The sequence below is a fragment of the Gymnoscopelus microlampas genome (genome assembly GCF_963454915.1).
Source record: "Gymnoscopelus microlampas genome assembly, chromosome: 9".
Classification (NCBI taxonomy): Eukaryota; Metazoa; Chordata; class Actinopteri; order Myctophiformes; family Myctophidae; genus Gymnoscopelus; species Gymnoscopelus microlampas.
The window spans coordinates 17,005,818-17,024,380 of record NC_139946.1 but is presented as its reverse complement, the minus strand read 5'-3'; positions in this window follow the sequence as shown (position 1 = coordinate 17,024,380).

Sequence of the window (18,563 nt, the reverse complement as noted above, 5' to 3'; positions counted from 1 at the left end):
CGATTTTGGCCTCCACACTTAGTGATTTTTTCGGATTTAACTTTCGTTTCGGTAGTGACCAACTTTCGTTTCGGTAGTGACCCAATGGTAAAAAAATAAATTTACTAAGTCCAGAGCTCGATGAATGTTAGGGACCAAAAAAAGTCACTACAAATGGTACTACCGATCAACTCTAAATTGCCTGAAACGTACTCCTAACAGGTTTTTGGGGGGACGATTTTGGCCTCCATACTTAGTGATTTTTTTCGGATGTAACTTTAGTTTCGGTAAAATAAATTTTACCGAAACGAAAATTACCAATCAACTCTAAATTGTCTGAAACTTACTCCTAACAGGTTTTTGGGGGGACGATTTTGGCCTCCACACATAGTGATTTTTTAGGATTTAACTTTCGTTTCGTTTTTTTTTTTTTTACCTAAACGAAAATTACCAATCAACTCTAAATTACCTGAAACGTACTCCTAACAGGTTTTTGGGGGGACGATTTTGGCCTCCACACTTAGTGATTTTTTCGGATTTAACTTTCGTTTCGGTAGTGACCAACTTTCGTTTCGGTAGTGACCCAATGGTGAAAAAAATAAATTTACTAAGTCCAGAGATCGATGAATGTTAGGGACCAAAAAAAAAGTCACTACAAATGGTACTACCAATCAACTCTAAATTGCCTGAAACGTACTCCTAACAGGTTTTTGGGGGGACGATTTTGGCCTCCACACTTTGTGATTTTTTCGGATTTAACTTTCGTTTCGGTAAAATAAATTTTACCGAAACCAAAATTACCAATCAACTCTAAATTGCCTGAAACGTACTCCTAACAGGTTTTTGGGGGGACGATTTTGGCCTCCACACTTAGTGATTTTTTCGGATTTAACTTTCGTTTCGGTAAAATAAATTTTACCGAAACGAAAATTACCAATCAACTCTAAATTGTCTGAAACGTACTCCTAACAGGTTTTTGGGGGGACGATTTTGGCCTCCACACTTAGTGATTTTTTCGGATTTAACTTTCGTTTCGGTAGTGACCAACTTTCGTTTAGGTAGTGACCCAATGGTGAAAAAATAAATTTACTAAGTCCAGAGCTCGATGAATGTTAGGGACCAAAAAAAGTCACTATAAATGGTACTACCAATCAACTCTAAATTGCCTGAAACGTACTCCTAACAGGTTTTTGGGGGGACGATTTTGGCCTCCACACTTAGTGATTTTTTCGGATTTAACTTTCGTTTCGGTAGTGACCAACTTTCGTTTCGGTAGTGACCCAATGGTTAGAAAAATAAATTTACTAAGTCCACAGCTCGATGAATGTTAGGGACCAAAAAAAGTCACTACAAATGGTACTACCAATCAACTCTAAATTGCCTGAAACGTACTCCTAACAGGTTTTTGGGGGGACGATTTTGGCCTCCACACTTAGTGATTTTTTAGGATTTAACTTTCGTTTCGGTAAAATAAATTTTACCGAAACGAAAATTACCAATCAACTCTAAATTGCCTGAAACGTACTCCTAACAGGTTTTTTGGGGGACGATTTTGGCCTCCGCACTTAGTGATTTTTTCGGATTTAACTTTAGTTTCGGTAGTGACCAACTTTCGTTTCGGTAGTGACACAATGGTGAAAAAATATATTTACTGAGTCCAGAGCTCGATGAATGTTAGAGACCAAAAAAAGGCACTACAAATGGTACTACCAATCAACTCTAAATTGCCTGAAACGTACTCCTAACAGGTTTTTGGGGGGACGATTTTGGCCTCCACACTTAGTGATTTTTTCGGATTTAACTTTCGTTTCGGTAGTGACCAACTTTCGTTTAGGTAGTGACCCAATGGTGAAAAAATAAATTTACTAAGTCCAGAGCTCGATGAATGTTAGGGACCAAAAAAAGTCACTATAAATGGTACTACCAATCAACTCTAAATTGCCTGAAACGTACTCCTAACAGGTTTTTGGGGGGACGATTTTGGCCTCCACACTTAGTGATTTTTTCGGATTTAACTTTCGTTTCGGTAGTGACCAACTTTCGTTTCGGTAGTGACCCAATGGTTAGAAAAAAAAATGTACTAAGTCCAGAGCTCGATGAATGTTAGGGACCAAAAAAAGTCACTACAAATGGTACTACCAATCAACTCTAAATTGTCTGAAACTTACTCCTAACAGGTTTTTGGGGGGACGATTTTGGCCTCCACACATAGTGATTTTTTAGGATTTAACTTTCGTTTCGTTTTTTTTTTTTTTACCTAAACGAAAATTACCAATCAACTCTAAATTACCTGAAACGTACTCCTAACAGGTTTTTGGGGGGACGATTTTGGCCTCCACACTTAGTGATTTTTTCGGATTTAACTTTCGTTTCGGTAGTGACCAACTTTCGTTTCGGTAGTGACCCAATGGTGAAAAAAATAAATTTACTAAGTCCAGAGATCGATGAATGTTAGGGACCAAAAAAAAAGTCACTACAAATGGTACTACCAATCAACTCTAAATTGCCTGAAACGTACTCCTAACAGGTTTTTGGGGGGACGATTTTGGCCTCCACACTTAGTGATTTTTTCGGATTTAACTTTCGTTTCGGTAGTGACCAACTTTCGTTTAGGTAGTGACCCAATGGTGAAAAAATAAATTTACTAAGTCCAGAGCTCGATGAATGTTAGGGACCAAAAAAAGTCACTATAAATGGTACTACCAATCAACTCTAAATTGCCTGAAACGTACTCCTAACAGGTTTTTGGGGGGACGATTTTGGCCTCCACACTTAGTGATTTTTTCGGATTTAACTTTCGTTTCGGTAGTGACCAACTTTCGTTTCGGTAGTGACCCAATGGTTAGAAAAAAAAATGTACTAAGTCCAGAGCTCGATGAATGTTAGGGACCAAAAAAAGTCACTACAAATGGTACTACCAATCAACTCTAAATTGTCTGAAACGTACTCCTAACAGGTTTTTGGGGGGACGATTTTGGCCTCCACACTTAGTGATTTTTTAGGATTTAACTTTCGTTTCGGTAAAATAAATTTTACCGAAACGAAAATTACCAATCAACTCTAAATTGCCTGAAACGTACTCCTAACAGGTTTTTGGGGGGACGATTTTGGCCTCCACACTTAGTGATTTTTTCGGATTTAACTTTCGTTTCGGTAGTGACCAACTTTCGTTTCGGTAGTGACCCAATGGTTAGAAAAAAAAATGTACTAAGTCCAGAGCTCGATGAATGTTAGGGACCAAAAAAAGTCACTATAAATGGTACTACCAATCAACTCTAAATTGCCTGAAACGTACTCCTAACAGGTTTTTGGGGGGACGATTTTGGCCTCCACACTTAGTGATTTTTTCGGATTTAACTTTCGTTTCGGTAGTGACCAACTTTCGTTTCGGTAGTGACCCAATGGTTAGAAAAAAAAATGTACTAAGTCCAGAGCTCGATGAATGTTAGGGACCAAAAAAAGTCACTACAAATGGTACTACCAATCAACTCTAAATTGTCTGAAACGTACTCCTAACAGGTTTTTGGGGGGACGATTTTGGCCTCCACACTTAGTGATTTTTTAGGATTTAACTTTCGTTTCGGTAAAATAAATTTTACCGAAACGAAAATTACCAATCAACTCTAAATTGCCTGAAACGTACTCCTAACAGGTTTTTGGGGGGACGATTTTGGCCTCCACACTTAGTGATTTTTTCGGATTTAACTTTCGTTTCGGTAAAATAAATTTTACCGGAACGAAAATTACCAATCAACTCTAAATTGCCTGAAACGTACTCCTAACAGGCTTTTGGGGGGACGATTTTGGCCTCCACACTTAGTGATTTTTTCGGATTTAACTTACGTTTCGGTGGTGACCAACTTTCGTTTCGGTAGTTTGATTACAAAATGTAAGTTGTGTAAAAAATAATCTGACTATACTAAGTTGTTATTTGTTTGTTTAAGTCAGGCTATACTCTACTCAGAGTCATAAGTTTACAAAATGTGCTAAAGTACAGTGAACGTCTGTGCGGTTTGTCTTCATCACTGAAAATAACGTACATGTAAACTGATGTCATGTGCAGTTGGGGTGAAGAAACACAACCATTTCACTCCTAATAATACCTATTTGATTTGACATCCTGACTTGCTGCTGTAGCTGAGGCTTTAACCTGTTACCTGCGGCTCACTAGTCAGTGACTCTATCCATTCACCTACAGCTGTTTCCTTGGAATCTGTGGTTCTGAAACGCTTTGTTGTCAACCCCCCAAATTGACATGTATTTGGGCAGTGGACCCCAATGTGAAAAGATGTAGTGTCAGGGCCCCCCATGAAAAAGATTTATATTTATGCTGTAACACATTTTTTTAAAGTTATTTGTCTTGTTTGTTGTTCAAGTCAAAGCACCAGGAAGGCTGTACTTGTCAGCCATCTGTTAGCTCAATGGGTTGAGACGCACTATTCATGATCCAGAGGCCATGAGTTCAAATCCCATTGATGTCTTTCCTATGATTCTTTCCTTTGCAGACTGGCTTCCAGAAGATCAACTGAAAACTACCAGGAAGGCTGTACTTGTCAGACATCTGTTAGCTCAATGGGTTGAGACGCAGTATACATGATCCAGAGGCCATGAGTTCAAATCCCACTGGTGTCTTTACTGTGATGCTTTCCTTTGCAGACTAATTTCTAGAAAAACAAGTTAAAACCACCAGGTAACCTGTAACTCTCAGCCAACAGCTTAGCTCAACTGGTAGAGCGTCTGTCCAATAACATGACTTGACTTGACTTGAGTGGGTTCGATTCCCACAGAGACATGTGTCCCCGGTAACTTGGGGCAACGGATAAATTGACTGATATCCTTCGTGATGCTTCCCTTTGCAGAATAACTTCTAGAAAAACAAGTTAAAACCACCAGGAAACCTGTAACTCTCAGCCAACAGCATAGCTCGACTGGTAGAGCGTCTGTCCAATAACATGACTTGACCTGACTTGCGTGGGTTCGATTCCCACTCGAGTCAAGTGTTCCAGGTAACTTGGGGCAACGGATAAATTGACTGATATCCGTAGAATAACTTGTAGGAGTGTGCTGGTTCAAATCCAGTACAACCCAGGACCGAGCGGACAGACGCTCTACCAGTCAGGCTATGCTGTTGGCTGAGAGTTACAGGTTTCCTGGTGGTTTTAACTTGTTTTTCTAGAAGTTATTCTGCAAAGGGAAGCATCACAAAGGATATCAGTCAATTTATCCGTTGCCCCAAGTTACCGGGGACACTTGACTCGAGTGGGAATCGAACCCACTCAAGTCAAGTCAAGTCATGTTATTGGACAGACGCTCTACCAGTCGAGCTATGCTGTTGGCTGAGAGTTACAGGTTTCCTGGTGGTTTTAACTTGTTTTTCTAGAAGTTATTCTGCAAAGGGAAGCATCACGAAGGATATCAGTCAATTTATCCGTTGCCCCAAGTTACCGGGGACACATGACTCTGTGGGAATCGAACCCACTCAAGTCAAGTCAAGTCATGTTATTGGACAGACGCTCTACCAGTTGAGCTAAGCTGTTGGCTGAGAGTTACAGGTTTCCTGGTGGTTTTAACTTGTTTTTCTAGAATTAACTTGTTTTTCTAGAAGTTAGTCTGCAAAGGGAAGCATCACTAAGGATATCAGTCAATTTATCCGTTGCCCCAAGTTACCGGGGACACTTGACTCGAGTGGGAATCGAACCCAGTCAAGTCAAGTCAAGTCATGTTATTGGACAGACGCTCTACCAGTCGAGCTAAGCTGTTGGCTGAGAGTTAAAGCCTTCCTGGTGGTTTTAACTTGTTTTTCTAGAAGTTAGTCTGCAAAGGGAAGCATCACTAAGGATACCAGTCAATTTATCCGTTGCCCCAAGTTACCGGGGACACTTGACTCAAGTGGGAATCGAACCCACTCAAGTCAAGTCAAGTCAAGTCATGTTATTGGACAGACGCTCTACCAGTTGAGCTATGCTGTTGGCTGAGAGTTACAGGTTTCCTGGTGGTTTTAACTTGTTTTTCTAGAAGTTAGTCTGCAAAGGGAAGCATCACTAAGGATATCAGTCAATTTATCCGTTGCCCCAAGTTACCGGGGACACTTCACTCGAGTGGGAATCGAACCCACTCAAGTCATGTTATTGGACAGACGCTCTACCAATTGAGCTAAGCTGTTGGCTGAGAGTTAGAGGTTTCCTTGTGGTTTTAACTTGTTTTTCTAGAAGTTAGTCTGCAAAGGGAAGCATCACAGTAAAGACACCAGTGGGATTTGAACTCATGGCCTCTGGATCATGAATACTGCGTCTCAACCCATTGAGCTAACTGTTGGCCGAGAAATACAACCTTCCTGGTGCTTTGACTTGAACAACAAACAAGACAAATACATTTATTTTTTCACCAATGTGTCACTACCGAAACGAAAGTTTGTCACTACCGAAACGAAAGTTAAATCCGAAAAAATCACTAAGTGTGGAGGCCAAAATCGTCCCCCAAAAAACCTGTTAGGAGTACGTTTCAGACAATTTAGAGTTGATTGGTAGTGGTAGTGATTTTTTCGGATTTAACTTTCGATTCGGTAAAATACATTTTACCGAAACGAAAATTACCAATCAACCCTAAATTGCCTGAAACGTACTCCTAACAGGTTTTTGGGGGGACGATTTTGGCCTCCAAACTTAGCGATTTTTTCGGATTTAACTTTCGTTTCGGTAAAATAAATTTTACCGAAGCGAAAATTACCAATCAACTCTAAATTGCCTGAAACGTACTCCTAACAGGTTTTTGGGGGGACGATTTTGGCCTCCACAATTAGTGATTTTTTCGGATTTAACTTTCGTTTCGGTAGTGACAAACTTTCGTTTCGGTAGTGACACAATGGTGAAAAAATAAATGTACTAAGTCCAGAGCTAGGGACCAAAAAAAATCACTACAAAGTACTACCAATCAACTCTAAATTGCCTGAAACGTACTCCTAACAGGTTTTTGGGGGGACGATTTTGGCCTCCACACTTAGTGATTCTTTCGGATTTAACTTTCGTTTCGGTAAAATAAATTTTACCGAAACGAAAATTACCAATCAACCCTAAATTGCCTGAAACGTACTCCTAACAGGTTTTTGGGGGGACGATTTTGGCCTCCAAACTTAGCGATTTTTTCGGATTTAACTTTCGTTTCGGTAAAATAAATTTTACCGAAGCGAAAATTACCAATCAACTCTAAATTGCCTGAAACGTACTCCTAACAGGTTTTTGGGGGGACGATTTTGGCCTCCACAATTAGTGATTTTTTCGGATTTAACTTTCGTTTCGGTAGTGACAAACTTTCGTTTCGGTAGTGACACAATGGTGAAAAAATAAATGTACTAAGTCCAGAGCTAGGGACCAAAAAAAATCACTACAAAGTACTACCAATCAACTCTAAATTGCCTGAAACGTACTCCTAACAGGTTTTTGGGGGGACGATTTTGGCCTCCACACTTAGTGATTTTTTCGGATTTAACTTTCGTTTCGGTAAAATGAATTTTACCGAAACGAAAATTACCAATCAACTCTAAATTGCCTGAAACGTACTCCTAACAGGTTTTTGGGGGGACGATTTTGGCCTCCACAATTAGTGATTTTTTCGGATTTAACTTTCGTTTCGGTAGTGACAAACTTTCGTTTCGGTAGTGACACAATGGTGAAATGTACTAAGTCCAGAGCTCGATGAATGTTAGGGACCAAAAAAAGTCACTACAAAGTACTACCAATCAACTCTAAATTGCCTGAAACGTACTCCTAACAGGTTTTTGGGGGGACGATTTTGGCCTCCACACTTAGTGATTTTTTCGGATTTAACTTTCGTTTCGGTAAAATAAATTTTACCGAAACCAAAATTACCAATCAACTCTAAATTGCCTGGGGGGACGATTTTGGCCTCCACACTTAGCGATTTTTTCGGATTTAACTTTCGTTTCGGTAAAATACATTTTTACTGTACTCCTAACAGGTTTTTGGGGGGACGATTTTGGCCTCCACAATTAGTGATTTTTTCGGATTTAACTTTCGTTTCGGTAGTGACAAACTTTCGTTTCGGTAGTGACACAATGGTTAAAAAATAAATGTACTAAGTCCAGAGCTAGGGACCAAAAAAAGTCACTACAAAGTACTACCAATCAACTCTAAATTGCCTGAAACGTACTCCTAACAGGTTTTTGGGGGGACGATTTTGGCCTCCACACTTAGTGATTTTTTCGGATTTAACTTTCGTTTCGGTAAAATACATTTTACCGAAACGAAAATTACCAATCAACTCTAAATTGCCTGAAATGGTTACTTACACCACACAGCCAAACAACAACTGCAAAATACGCACGCGGGCCACGGCGGAGCAATGTGCAGCAATGCTTGCGAATTGCGAGACACAACGTTTCATAAATAAATGACCCTGTCATGAGATGATTTCTGTAGCCTGAGCATTGATAAACGAGGGTGAAAGCTGTCTAATCTGATACAAAGTAGGCTATCTTGAAGATATTAAAAAGGTCCTCTAATCAAAAGGAGGATCTGTGCGTGTGCATTCTGCCTTTGATTTTCATCAGCAGCCCACCAAACATCACTCCACGGACTTGATTAAGATCCGACTTCAGGGAAAACTGGAAATGCACCCGCAGGCAAACAAGCATCAGACCACAATATTAATGGTTCTCAAAGTGGGGTCCGCGGAGCCCCAGGGGGTCCTTGAAAATCCTGCAAAATAGGTTAATAGAACGTCAAAATCAGTTGAACCACTTTGACCCTATTTTATGCATCAGCTGTTTGAAAGTATCCAATCTAAGTGGTGGGAAAGTAACTAACTACCACGTTGTGAGCTTGTAGATCTGCTATTTTCAAACATTTCAGTACTTCAGTACTTTTGGTACTTTAAGTACATTTTGATACCAATACTTTTGTACACCAGACTTTTACTTGTAACAGAGTGCTTCTACATTGCAGTATTGATACTTTTACTTCAGTAAAACATTTTAGTACTTTAAGTCCATTTTGATGCCAATACTTTTGTACTTTTACTCAAGTACATTTTGAATTCCGGACTTTTACTTGTAACAAAGATTAAAAATGCTGGTGACGAAAAATGACGAAAATTGCTGGTGACGAAAAAAATGCTGGTGAAAAATGACGAAAAATGCTGGTGACGAAAAATGACGAAAAATGCTGGTGACGAAAAAATGCTGGTGACGAAAAATGACGAAAAATGCTGGTGACGAAAAAATGCTGGTGACGAAAAATGACGAAAAATGCTGGTGACGAAAAAATGCTGGTGACGAAAAATGACGAAAAATGCTGGTGACGAAAAATGCTGGTGACGAAAAAATGCTGGTGACGAAAAATGACGAAAAATGCTGGTGACGAAAAAATGCTGGTGACGAAAAATGACGAAAAATGACGAAAAATGCTGGTGACGAAAAAATGCTGGTGACGAAAAATGACGAAAAATGCTGGTGACGAAAAATGACGAAACATGCTGGTGACGAAAAAAATGCTGGTGACGAAAAAATGCTGGTGACGAAAAATGACGAAAAATGCTGGTGACGAAAAAAATGCTGGTGACGAAAAATGACGAAAAATGCTGGTGACGAAAAAATGCTGGTGACGAAAAATGACAAAAAATGCTGGTGACGAAAAAATGCTGGTGACGAAAAATGACGAAAAATGCTGGTGACGAAAAAATGCTGGTGACGAAAAATGACAAAAAATGCTGGTGACGAAAAAATGCTGGTGACGAAAAATGAAGAAAAATGCTGGTGACGAAAAAATGCTGGTGACGAAAAATGACGAAAAATGCTGGTGACGAAAAAAATGCTGGTGACGAAAAAATGTTGGTGACGAAAAATGACGAAAAATGCTGGTGACGAAAAATGACGAAAAATGCTGGTGACGAAAAAAATGCCGGTGACGAAAAAATGCTGGTGACGAAAAATGACGAAAAATGCCGGTGACGAAAAATGACGAAAAATGCTGGTGACGAAAAATGCTGGTGACGAAAAATGACGAAAAAAGCTGGTGACGAAAAATGCTGGTGACGAAAAATGACGAAAAATGCTGGTGACGAAAAAATGCTGGTGACGAAAAATGACGAAAGATGCTGGTGACGAAAAAATGCTGGTGACGAAAAATGCTGGTGACGAAAAAATGCTGGTGACGAAAAATGACGAAAAATGCTGGTGACGGAAAAAATGCTGGTGACGAAAAAATGCTGGTGACGAAAAATGACGAAAAATGCTGGTGACGAAAAATGACGAAAAATGCTGGTGACGAAAAAAATGCTGGTGACGAAAAAAAATGCTGGTGATGGTGACGAAAAATGACGAAAAATGCTGGTGACGAAAAAATGCTGGTGACGAAAAATGCCGAAAAATGCTGGTGACGAAAAAATGCTGGTGACGAAAAATGCTGGTGACGAAAACAATGCTGGTGACGAAAAAATGCTGGTGACGAAAAATGACGAAAAATGCTGGTGACGAAAAAAATGCTGGTGACGAAAAAATGCTGGTGACGAAAAATGACAAAAAATGCTGGTGACGAAAAATTACGAAAAATGCTGGTGACGAAAAATGACGAAAAATGCTGGTGACGAAAAATGACGAAAAATGCTGGTGACGAAAAAAATGCTGGTGACGAAAAAATGCTGGTGACGAAAAATGACGAAAAATGACGAAAAATGCTGGTGACGAAAAAAATGCTGGTGACGAAAAAATGCTGGTGACGAAAAATGACGAAAAATGCTGGTGACGAAAAAATGCTGGTGACGAAAAATGACGAAAAATGCTGGTGACGAAAAAATGCTGGTGACAAAAAATGACGAAAAATGCTGGTGACGAAAAATGACGAAAAATGCTGGTGACGAAAAAAATGCTGGTGACGAAAAAATGACGAAAAAATGCTGGTGACGAAAAATGACGAAAAATGCTGGTGACGAAAAATGACGAAAAATGCTGGTGACGAAAAAAATGCTGGTGACGAAAAAATGCTGGTGACGAAAAATGACGAAAAATGCTGGTGACGAAAAAATGCTGGTGACGAAAAATGACGAAAAATGCTGGTGACGAAAAAAATGCTGGTGACGAAAAAAATGCTGGTGACGAAAAAATGCTGGTGACGAAAAATTACGAAAAATGCTGGTGACGAAAAAATGCTGGTGACGAAAACAATGCTGGTGACGAAAAATGACGAAAAATGCTGGTGACGAAAAATGACGAAAAATGCTGGTGACGAAAAAATGCTGATGACGAAAAATGCCGAAAAAATGCTGGTGACGAAAAATGACAAAAAAATGCTGGTGACGAAAAATACTGGTGACGAAAAAATGCTGGTGACGAAAAAATGCTGGTGACGAAAAATGACGAAAAATGCTGGTGACGAAAAATGCCGGTGACGAAAAATGACGAAAAATGCTGGTGACAAAAAAATGCTGGTGACGAAAAATGACGAAAGATGCTGGTGACAAAAAAATGCTGGTGACGAAAAATGACGAAAAATGCTGGTGACGAAAAAATGCTGGTGACGAAAAATGACGAAAAATGCCGGTGACGAAAAATGACGAAAAATGCTGGTGACGAAAAAATGCTGGTGACGAAAAATGACGAAAGATGCTGGTGACGAAAAAATGCTGGTGACGAAAAATGACGAAAAATGCTGGTGACGAAAAAATGCTGGTGACGAAAAAATGCTGGTGACGAAAAATGACGGAAAATGCTGGTGACGAAAAAAATGCTGGTGACGAAAAAATGCTGGTGACGAAAAATGACGAAAAATGCTGGTGACGAAAAAAATGCTGGTGACGAAAAAAATGCTGGTGATGGTGACGAAAAATGACGAAAAAGGCTGGTGACGAAAAATGCTGGTGACGAAAAATGACGAAAAATGCTGGTGACGAAAAAAATGCTGGTGACGAAAAAATGCTGGTGACGAAAAATGACGAAAAATGCTGGTGACGAAAAAATGCTGGTGACGAAAAATGACGAAAAAATGCTGGTGACGAAAAATGACGAAAAATGCTGGTGACGAAAAAATGCTGGTGACGAAAAATGACGAAAAAATGCTGGTGACGCAAAATGACGAAAAATGCTGGTGACGAAAAATGACGAAAAATGCTGGTGACGAAAAAAATGCTGGTGACGAAAAAAAGCTGGTGGCGAAAAATGACGAAAAATGCTGGTGACGAAAAAATGCTGGTGACGAAAAATGACGAAAAATGCTGGTGACGAAAAAATGCTGGTGACGAAAAATGACGAAAAATGCTGGTGACGAAAAAAATGCTGGTGACGAAAAAAATGCTGGTGATGGTGACGAAAAATGACGAAAAAGGCTGGTGACGAAAAAATGCTGGTGACGAAAAATGACGAAAAATGCTGGTGACAAAAAGTGACGAAAAATGCTGGTGACGAAAAAAATGCTGGTGACGAAAAAATGCTGGTGACGAAAAATGACGAAAAATGCTGGTGACGAAAAAATGCTGGTGACGAAAAATGACGAAAAAATGCTGGTGACGAAAAATGACGAAAAATGCTGGTGACGAAAAATGACGAAAAATGCTGGTGACGAAAAAATGCTGGTGACGAAAAAATGCTGGTGACGAAAAATGACGAAAAATGCTGGTGACGAAAAAATGCTGGTGACGAAAAATGACGAAAAATGCTGGTGACGAAAAAATGCTGGTGACGAAAAATGACGAAAAATGCTGGTGACGAAAAAAATGCTGGTGACGAAAAAAATGCTGGTGACGAAAAAATGCTGGTGACGAAAAATGACGAAAAATGCTGGTGACGAAAAAAATGCTGGTGACGAAAAAATGCTGGTGATGGTGACGAAAAATGACGAAAAATGCTGGTGACGAAAAAATGCTGGTGACGAAAAATGCTGGTGACAAAAAGTGACGAAAAATGCTGGTGACGAAAAAAATGCTGGTGACGAAAAAATGCTGGTGACGAAAAATGACGAAAAATGCTGGTGACGAAAAAATGCTGGTGACGAAAAATGCTGGTGACAAAAAGTGACGAAAAATGCTGGTGACGAAAAATGACGAAAAATGACGAAAAATGCTGGTGACGAAAAAATGCTGGTGACGAAAAATGACGAAAAATGCTGGTGACGAAAAATGACGAAAAATGCTGGTGACGAAAAAAATGCTGGTGACGAAAAAATGCTGGTGACGAAAAATGACGAAAAATGCTGGTGACGAAAAAATGCTGGTGACGAAAAATGACGAAAAATGCTGGTGACGAAAAAATGCTGGTGACGAAAAATGACGAAAAATGCTGGTGACGAAAAAATGCTGGTGACGAAAACAATGCTGGTGACGAAAAAATGCTGGTGACGAAAAATTACGAAAAATGCTGGTGACGAAAAATTACGAAAAATGCTGGTGACGAAAAAATGCTGGTGACGAAAAATGACGAAAAATGCTGGTGACGAAAAAATGCTGGTGACGAAAAATTACGAAAAATGCTGGTGACGAAAAAATGCTGGTGACGAAAAATGACAAAAAATGCTGGTGACGAAAAAATGCTGGTGACGAAAAATTTGCACTTCTATGGTAATATATATGTATTTTTTAAATGCATCCAAGGCTAAAAGCAGCTCCGAAGTGGTTGAGTTACAGGGTGATTAACATTAGAAACAGTAGAAAATCAGTACAAAGCATATTGTAAGTGTAGGCTACTCAGTGTTACTGTGAAACTGGGCCTGAGTCGGCCTGGCCGAGTTTGTTGCATTGAAAATGCATCTAAGCTTGGAAGTGGTTGAGCTCAGGTGATCAGACATCAGTAAGAAAAAGTCAGTAGGCCTACAAAGCATATTGCGTGTGGAAAATGTTCACATCATTTTTTACATTTAATTAATTATAGACGCGCGCATGCCGTGCGTGTGGGAGGCAGGGAATAATCATAGTATACCTTCAAGAAAAAACTAGAACACAACACTGCCTGAAACGTACTCCTAACAGGTTTTTGGGGGGACGATTTTGGCCTCCACACTTAGTGATTTTTTCGGATTTAACTTTCGTTTCGGTAAAATAAATTTTACCGAAACGAAACATTTTTCTGATTTTTTTGGGTAGGCTAGAAAATTGGAAAAATGGCAAAGACATTCTTTGATTTTTATTCTGGGATGAAAGATTTGTAAAAAAAAAACTATTTTGAGCTTTTCTCAGTGTCAGTCCCAAATCAAAAGAAGCCAAAATACTAAGCAGAATATCAGAAAAATGGAGCATTTTCCTGATTTTTTGGTGGGATAGAAAATTAAAAAAATGAAGCAATACGATACGATACGATACGATACAACTTTATTGTCAGCTTTCACCGAAATTTGCTTTGTGTCCATGACGTCACCGTTCAAGATACAGGCAGGACATACACAATACATTACACAAAGTACATTACAGGACATACATCACAGAAGCAGACAGAAACAAGCAATGTTTTATTTTGGTTCTGAAACGAAAATCAGTAAGATAGACTTGAGAAGTGAATTTGAATTGAATCTTAGGGCGGATTCACACTGCGGCCTTGGAACCAGCCTTGAGGCTGATAGGAAGGAATACCTGGGAAGGAATTGGTAAAGCGTGTGCACTTTGTGAGAAGTTTTATAAGGTTTTCAATAGGGGGCGAGCCTAACTTGTTAGCAATGTTTTTTTAAAAGCTATACCCTTACCTAATACCATTCCAAAAATCTAGAACTTCTCACAAAGTACACTTATAATAGATGCTAGCTTTACCAATTCCTTCCCAGGTATTCCTTCCAACCAGCCTCAAGGCTGGTTCAAGGCCGCAGTGTGAATCCGCCTTCAGATTATACTAAAATACCTTCACAGGCCCGGGGGATCTTAGTATAATCTGAGCTTCAAATTGGAAGTGAATATTTGAAAAATTGAGCAATATCTAATTTGGGGTCTGAAAGGAAAATCAGTAAAATAATTGTTTAAAAAGTGAATTGGAATAGAATGTGAGATTATACTAAAATCCCCTGACCGGGGTCCCTCCCTGGTAGAAAATCATTTCAGATGGGAGTCAAATAAATATTTGGCTTATTTGATACATTTCCAATCTGAAAATGTAGACTAGAAGCAACCAGGATGGGAGGAGTACATTTCTAAATTGTTTACCCAGAATAGAGGATTTGTCTACGATGCTCCTGTTGAATATGATCCAATACCGCCATCTAGTGGAGACATGTTTAAATGGAACCTGTGAAATTGCACTTTGTATGATTGTATTTCAAACAAGTTTGGGGTCAAAACATCTACTCAGGCTTTTGTTAGCACCCCATTTTCTTATTTCATTTTTTCATTTTCCACCCAAAAAAAAGTAATTTAAAAACATGCCTATTTCACGAAAGCAGAATTAGGGGTTAAAGGGGAATTTTGGACCACGGTTTTCTTACCTTTTCTATGATGTTATGATATCTTAGGATGAATGGTACAGTAGCATTGCTACTACTAGTATGCTCGCCACTCTGAAGCTTTCCAGAACCTCCTAACACTCAACAGTGACCTTGGTGTCCTAGTGATCTCAACAGGTGGTTTGATTTTTTCAAGTCGCCTATCAACTTCATCAATCTCATTGCCAATGTACCAGGGAGATCCACTGTTTGTTGACTCAAACCACAATTTAGAGAGTTGCCTAGTGACTCCCAGGCACACATTGTGTTGATATTCTGGAATGAAGCCTTTTATAATTTGGAAGTATTTAAGGAGATGGTCCTTTGACTCTATACACTGGCTACTCTATACACTGGCTCATCAGTTGTACCTGACATTGCATGACTGAAATTATCTCTCTCAAGTGGGGGTTCAGGTTGTTCATATGGATATGATCTACCACCTTTGCGTAAACAAAAGTCACAGCCATAAAAAACATTAAACTGTTTAGTATTACGAAGCAATGGACGGGCCACAGAGTCAGAGCTACACATCAGCACAAACACTAGAAACATGGCCGTTTCCCTGTCTGTCTTGCCACGTAATACCTTCAGTTTCTAATGATGAGGCTTCTTGAACAAATGGTGTTAGTAATGCAAACATGGATGGTTTAGTTGGCCCAAACCATGATGCTTGCATCAACACATGCCTTTTCCTCATTTCCGGTTTCAGTTCAATAATCTGACACTGAATCTGCCAAATACTGCATTTTGAGCTTTTGAACACTGGTGCACCATCACAATTCCAACTTAGTGTCAAGTCATCTATCCCAAGGACTCCACTATCACACAACCTTTGATTCTGCACCAGACTGGTGTGTGTGGCAATGTGTTCATCTTTGAAAGTCTAAATTTCACCCATCATATTGTCTCTATTTAACAACACTAAAGGATATAGAAATTTGGGAGTTAGAAATAGGAAGTGAATGTCACTTTTACAGATGCTGTAATTTTGAAACTGTCTCACTTCAGACTTGCACTACTACGTGCGTTCTCAACTTCACATCATGCAATCAAAAAAGTGTAATGACATGAAAAAAAAAACATTGTTAGGCAACACACTGCAGCTTCCTCAGGTGATCTAGGCACATCACATATCTGTGTCTGCTGACCAGGTGAAAACAGCAGCTACAGTTCACCCATAGATCGCTTTGATTGTCTACAAATTCACTCATTTTATTTAATGGGCTTACAGTATCTACTATCAATTTGTCATTGAAATATTGTCTACATAGCACTGGAAATTCTCCACTACTATTCCCCTGCAACACGTCTTCATCTTCACTTCTGTCCCCTTGAGAATCTGACAGGTCTTCATTCTACAAATGAACAAGGGAAAATAATGAATGGGTGAAAGGGTAGGACATTTATATAAACAAGGTAAAAATATTATATGTAAACATATTATACATATAATGGTGCATTTACCTCTTCAATGTCAGTATCCAACCGGCTAGCGTTGAGTTCATCATCTTCATCTTCACTGGCTTCACTGTTGGAAGTGTTACTCATGTGCTCTTCATGTGATGTGTTGATCTGATCATCATTATTGTCATTCTACATGTGAACAAGGGAAAGAGAATGAAACATTTACTGAATGAACAATTTAATTGTGCAGGTTCGCTGCAACCAAAGTCTTGATGCATGTTTGGAGAATTAATTCATCTAGACTCGGGTTAGGCTACATGAAAGGTCAAAGTGTACCACAATTAAGTTGAACATTCCTTTAGGGAGTAAGAATGCACTCAACTACAGTATTACAGCAAACCTATAACTACATGTACTGTAAATTGTGTGCAAAGCCCAGCGTATTTCAAGGTTTTGCTGCCTTGGCTCAACAACAACAACCAAAAAACACTTCAATGAGGCTAAAACTGCAGGTCACTGAGGCTGTACCTCTTGCTCTTGCATGTCAGTATTCAACAGGCTGGTTGTGGAAGAGCATTGAGTTCTTCTTCACTGCTGGAATTGTTAACTTCATCTTCACTGGTAGGCAGATATGACATGAATTAAATGCTAATATCTACTGATGGCATACTGTAGTTTAGAGAAGTGAGATTGATCAAACAGAATTGTAAACTGACCCAAATACTTGGGTCAGTGGGGAAAATAGAAGATATCCTGGCAACAGATGATTACACTCTGTTAGGCAAATGACATGGTATATTTCAAGAGCTGTTGCCTTTGATCAATAACTTGGACATAAAACAATGCCAGTGAAGCTAAAACTGTGTCATTGTGCATTTACCTGTTGAATGCGAGTATCCAAAAGCATAGGTGTGGAGGAGTTCCCATTGTTGACATCATCAGCTTCTCTGTGTGAAGCAGTGCTCATGTGATCTTGTGTGTTGTCCTGTTAGGCAAGGGAAGATGTAATGTATAAGTATAAATGTACATAGTAGGTAGCATTTAAAACAAATATCATCTCTCCAACTGCATGAGTTTAGTACTTAAATTAATCATTATTTATTTATTTATTTATTAGGCAGTGAATAACTTTGACAGATCAGATTAATTTGAGGTGACACATAGGACAATCAGTAAAAGTATTTTACTATAAAAAGTTATACTCTATGTATATAATGTCTGTAATTGTACAAACAGGTGAATAAAAACCAAAGTTGGAAAATGTATTATTACATATCGTTTCCAAAATAAATAATGATAAATTGCATTTTAGTCTCTAACATTTCAATCAATGACATTTTTTAGCCGCCAGCTGAAAGCGCGGCTCTGTATTCACTCTGACTCTGACCCGACAGATTTCCGACATGTATTCAACACTTTTTTTGCTATTGGCTGTCCTGGCTGTCCTTCACTACTTCACAGCCAATGGGGAGACACTACTTTAAAGCCAATGGACGGCCGTCCTAGCCAATGGACGGCCGTCGTTTACAGCACCCGCCTTGGTATGTTGTTAGCTGCTAGCATGGCCTGCTACTTGTATTGTGAAGAAAGCGCGGCTCTGTATTCACTCTGACTCTGACCCGACAGATTTCCGACATGTATTCAACACTTTTTTTGCTATTGGCTGTCCTGGCTGTCCTTCACTACTTCACAGCCAATGGGGAGACACTACTTTAAAGCCACTGGACGGCCGTCCTAGCCAATGGACGGCCGTCGTTTACAGCACCCGCCTTGGTA